This window comes from Lepus europaeus, chromosome 3 (genome assembly GCF_033115175.1).
Source record: "Lepus europaeus isolate LE1 chromosome 3, mLepTim1.pri, whole genome shotgun sequence".
Classification (NCBI taxonomy): domain Eukaryota; kingdom Metazoa; phylum Chordata; class Mammalia; order Lagomorpha; family Leporidae; genus Lepus; species Lepus europaeus.
This window is the reverse complement of record NC_084829.1, coordinates 19,952,198-19,958,197: the sequence shown is the minus strand read 5'-3', so window position 1 is coordinate 19,958,197 and position 6,000 is coordinate 19,952,198.

Below are 6,000 nucleotides of genomic sequence, written 5' to 3'. Positions count from 1 at the left end.
TGAGCTGGACGGTTACCTTAGGGTCCTTCTGAGTTTCTGAGTTTTGTCTTCTGTTATTCTTGTGGATAAAAGAATGTAACAGGGGCCAATGCTGTGGCATAGTAGGTTAAGTCTCTGCCTGCAGTGCCAGCATTCCACACAGGAGCCAATTCCTGTCCCTGCTGCTCCTCTTTTGCTTATGGCCTTGGAAAGCAGTGGAAGGTGGCACAAGCGCTTGGGCTCTGCACCCATATGGGAAACCCAGAAGTTTGTGGATCCTGGCTTTAGGTCAGCCCAGCTCCAGCTTTTGAGGCTGTTTGGGGAGTGAACCAGCAGATGGAAGACCTTTCTCTCTGTCTCTCCCTCTTCTATAAGTTTGCCTTTCAAAGAAATAAATAAAATCTTTTAAAAAATCACTTTTGTTTTTTTTTTAAAAAAGAATGTAAGAAATCCACATTTTTATTATTTTCTCTCAGGTTTGTCACTTTTTCTCTCAATAAAGACCTATTTTTTGTCTCAATGACTGATTTTTTTGCAGATAATCTTCTGCATTTGTTAACATATAAATTGGTGCTATTTATTTTTTACTCCTGTCCCTTTCACGTTTGCAACAGAATTCTCAAATATGGGGTTGATAGTGATAAAAATCATAACAAATCTACTGTTAATTATTGTTTAGCTAGTCATTTTAACTTTTGATAATCATCATACCTATTGATAAGTCTTTAAAATGGAGTAGAGAATTCATGTTTAATGGCCTCAAACTTTAATAGAAAATGATAAATTTTAATGCCTTATTTTACAAATATATCTTGTAATTGTAAATATTAAATCAAAATATACATAAAATGAGAATTTTTTAAATGTTTCTCATATTTTCAGAATATGTTTGGCAGGATGCTGAACATATTTATTTATTTATTTATTTATTTATTTATTTTTGACAGGCAGAGTTAGACACAGAGAGAGAGACAGAGAGAAAGGTCTTCCTTTTCCATTGGTTCACTCCCCAAATGGCCGCTATGGCTGGTGCGCTGTGCAGATCCCAAGCCAGGAGCCAGGTGCTTCCTCCTGTTCTCCCATGAGGGTTCAGGGCCCAACCACTTGGGCCATCCTCCACTGCCTTCCCGGGCCACAGCAGAGAGCTGGACTGGAAGAGGAGCAACCGGGACAGAACCTAGCGTCCCACCAGGAGTAGAACCTGGAGTGCTGGTGCCGCAGGTGGACGATTAGCCAAGTAAGCCGCGGAGCCAGCCAGGATGCTGAACATTTTAAATTGCATTTAACATTACACTGTGTAAGATGGTATAGTTAATCTGCTTCTAAGTATTCAAAAGAATGCAAAGTTGGATTCATATACCTGCCTGCCAATGTTCACGACAGAATTTTTATAATAGACAAGAGGCAGAAACAACTCAAGAGTCCATCAGCAAATGAATGGACATAATGTGGTATACTCTTATTCAGAGAAATACTATTCAATCATAAAATGCAATAATGTTATTCTGGTGAATGGATAAAGCTTGGAAACATTATACTAAGTGGAATAAATTAGTCACAAATGAATAAGCAATATACTAGTCCAATTATATGAAATATCTAGAAAAAGGCAAATTCATTTTAGAACAATTCAGGGGCTAGGAGAAGGGGTGACTGATTTATTAAGTAATGGGTGCAGAATTTCATTTGAGGTGATCACAAATTTTGGGACTAGATAGTGGTGATGCTTGAACAGCTTTTTGGATGCAATCAATGCCACTGAATTTCATGCTATGTTGAATATCCTGTTTTTAAGGTGATTGCTATTGGTATAGTGAGCCACCTGCACATGCCATACATGGTTCATCTGATAGTGAGATACAAACCATTCTCCCCCCAAGATGCTTATTATCATCTTGTCACTTCTGCTCTGATTATAAACTTATGTGGCTGAATTTTCCTCGTAGAAAGTTGGGACCATGTACAAAAAGATAAAATTCAACTCCTACATTATTTTTCCTGCCTCTTATATCAGTTTATCTCCCCCTTAAGAACTGTGGTGTCTAAACAACAAAAGTACTTTTAAAATGTATATCTTTATTCTATTCATATACCACAAGAAAGATGAAAAAAATCCAAATGGTCCATATCACTGGGAAAGAAAAATGTTTAGCTCTACTCAGAGTATATTTTAATCACTTTCTCATATGATCTAATAATTTTCCTTTTGTCAAACTAGGGTTAAATTTTGTCACCAGAACAACCAGGTTATCTTCTCTATGTTAATTTTCCTATGTGAGAGCAGAATATTTAGATACAATTTCACCTTGTCTGTGAATAACCTAACATTTATCCATGATTGCATTGTCTCTCAGTATAGGACTGATATACCACCTCTACACCACACCTACCATCTGCTTAAAGTAGGGACAGTATGGATGAAATATCCCAAAGAATCATGGTGATGATAATAAAGAAAAACACAAAGATTTAAAACTTTGATTTTGGGGAAGGAGGTTTATTGAATGAATGCAGCAAGAGGCATCCATTTGGGATCCTAAGACATCATTGTTTATGATGGAAGTGCTAGAACCACATCATGAGCAATTTTATTCCCTACAAAGATTCCCACGGCTGGAGTGAGAAGGAGAGCAGTTTGGAAAATCATTAGGAATGGATTCTGGAATTATCAAATCAGGCTCAGTCCCTGCAGTCGTCAATAATCTACATGCTCCAGAAACCACAAATTATTGACAGCAAAAAGCCAAGCAAAAATCATGGCACTGGTAAAGACATCAACAGGTAGTATCATCAGCATGTAACTCATGTATCACGGATGCTTCTTATATTTGAAAGCTCCCATAACCAAAGAAAAACCAAGTAGGAATGGTCAGAGCAATCCCATTGAAAACATGGACATGGCACTGCTTTATGGCTAACATCTAAGAAAGTTAGTTTATTTAATCATGCTCTTGTGTATTCTTCCAAGATATAGTATGAACAGAGAGTACTTGATATCTCACTTGAGTCTAAGGATGGTTATCTCGCTTATAGCTTATTTAGTTTCTTCATTGTCTGTAAAACAAATGTACCAGGCAATGTACTGTGTACTGAGAATACTAAAAAGAATAAGACATAGGTCCTGTCTTTAAGGATGAGTGGTTAGAAGCCAGCACTGTGGCATAGCGGGTAAAGCCACTGCCTGCAGTGCCAGCATCCCGTATGGGCGCCGGTTCAAGTCCCAGCTGCCCCACTTCCAATCCAGCTCTCTGCTGTGGCCTGGGAAAATAATGGAAGATCTCCCAAGTCTTTGGGCACTTGAACCCAAGCACCTGGCTCCTGGCTTCAAATCAGCTCAATTCTGGCCGTTTTGGTCATCTGAGGAGTGAACCATGGATGGAAGACCTCTCTTTCTCCCTGCCTCTACTTCTTTTTCTGTGTAACTCTCTCAGATAAATAAATAAATATTAAAAAAAATATTCCCATGAAAAAATGAAATAAATATCAAAAAGCAGATAGTATTTTGCGCTTGTAGACAGAAATACATACTTTGGGATGTAACCGAAATGTATTGTGTTGGAGTTGCCAGAGGAAATAAAATCCTGAACTTTGATGAATTCCTTAATATAATTTTCCTCAGCCTGAACTGTAGATCCAACGTGTTCCATGCTAATGGCTGAAGTGGCTCCAACAGTTTGCTTTAGGTACATTGGTAGAATCCTGGAAAACAGGCAACCTACACTAAATGAAGATATAACACCTAGAGTTCTTTGGCATATTATAGAGGAAATAATTTGATGACCTGGGGTGTCAGAACATGAGTGAGTTTTACATGGATGGACTGGAAGACCTGCTCAGTCTCCTTCTCTTTTTATCTGAAAGCAGAGTTTAGGTGGTGTTACCTTCTCAAGGCTGTGAAAATACTCTTGAGACAGGAATCCTGGTATCCAAGATCCAGAATATCTTTGGTGCTAAGTAATTCATCATGGTGTCAACAGAATTGGAGTAGACAGTCATTCCTCTCAAAGCTTCATTTGAATTTCATAAATAATTTTTAAAAGCTCTGGATCTGTATGGTTTACTGACTTATAGACTCCCAAGTATGTCAACGTTATGATTTTGGGACCTGACAATCTTAGCTCATATGGCAAAGGGGACTTGGCCCGTGTGGTCAAGTTAAAGATCTTGTTGGGGGTAGGCACAACCTGGATTCTATGGATGTGATCAGAGTAGGAGGAAGTCTGGCAACAGAAGCCAGAGGGCAGAGTGATGTGATGAAGGCCCCACAAGTGAAGGAATTCAGGTAACCTACATAAACTCTGATATGTAAGAGAAAAGATCCCTCCATAAAATCATCAGAGAGACTGAAGCCCTGCTAAAACCTTGGCTTTAGATTTCTACCCTCCACAATCATAAAATAATAAACAAATGTACTATTGTAAGCCACTAAGTTTGTGGTAATTTGTGGTGGCAGCAAGTGGGGAAGGAATACCTCTGATGAATGGAGATCTGAGTTGAGTTAGCATCACACAGAGTTGTTGCCTTCAGTCAAATTCAAGACTTGATCCAGTCCAAAGGCACAGAGCTCCTTGTGTGTAAATGTGAGGGACTTTCTTGCTTCAGAACCAGAGACATACTCTCTATATCTCCCGTCTGGCATTTTGTAAAGGAACTTGCAGCATTTTTCAGGATGACAGTGCATTGGGAAAGGGGAACTATTTAAGGTGTTCAGACAGTGTCTGAAGTGATCTTCTTCCTGGAACCCATTGAGATGCGGTGGTCCACCAGCCATAGTAGAAGTATATGGAAATCAGGTGATCCATGGAGTTCTTAGAGAAATCTCACAGTTGGCTCATTTGCTCCACAAAACAACCTCCCCCTGCCACCAGTTGCGAAATGAACATTTGGAACACTTGTTCAGCAATTAGAAAAATATCCGAATTGGTTAACTCGTTTATGTCATTGTGTTAAGAAGGACCAAGTAGAGGCCAGCACCGTGGCTCAATAGGCTAATCCTCTGCCTTGCGGCGCCGGCACACCGGGTTCTAGTCCCGGTTGGGGCACCGATCCTGTCCCGGTTGCCCCTCTTCCAGTCCAGCTCTCTGCTGTGGCCAGGGAGTGCAGTGGAGGATGGCCCAAGTGCTTGGGCCCTGCACCTGCATGGGAGACCAGGAGAAGCACCTGGCTCCTGGCTTCGGATCAGCGCAGTGCGCCGGCTGTAGTGTGCCAGCCGCAGTGGCCATTGTGGGGTGAACCAACGGAAAAGGAAGACCTTTCTCTCTGTCTCTCTCACTGTCCACTTTGCCTGTCATAAAAAAATTAATTAAATAAAGAAAGAAAGAAAGAAGGACCAAGTAGAAACCCTTAGAGATCACAATTTCCCCAAAGCAGTGCTCCGTTTCTGAAGGATGCATGCATCAGCACTATTATCAAAGCTCTGAGATTCACAGGGTGATGATTCCCACTTTGTCACATTCAATTCATCTATTTTACTTGTGCAAAAGCATATGGCTCTTGCAAAGGGGCAACAGTTACTCTAACTTAATCTTATAGTGATTCTAATTGCAGCTGTAGTAGATCAATACAGTGCATTGATCTCGAAAATACTTTTTATCTCTTCACTTATTAGCAAAGACCATCAGGAGCAGTGTTTAAACCACATTTCCCCAAATTCTCCTCTTTATGTCTTACAATTGGCCACAGAGGGACTTTTGTGAAATCTGGAAGTTCAGTGTAGGACAGGAGAGTTAGGGCCAGGCACACTGTTTATGATTAAATGGCAGAATCAAGGCAACACTGGAAGGAGTCAGGAGCCAAGCTGGCAGCAGTTCTACCTCCCACTGGATCTGCACTTTAGTCTTTAGGGAACCCGTGTCAAGAACATGTGAAACTCCATGTTTGGGGGCACCAGGGTTTCCTGCACCATCACATTAGAAGCAATAAGAAACAGATCCACCTCATCTGTGTAGGTTTATTAGGCAGATTTTCCTTGGTCTTCCTCAGTCATCTTATTTCACATTCATCTGTCCTCACTGGTAACCG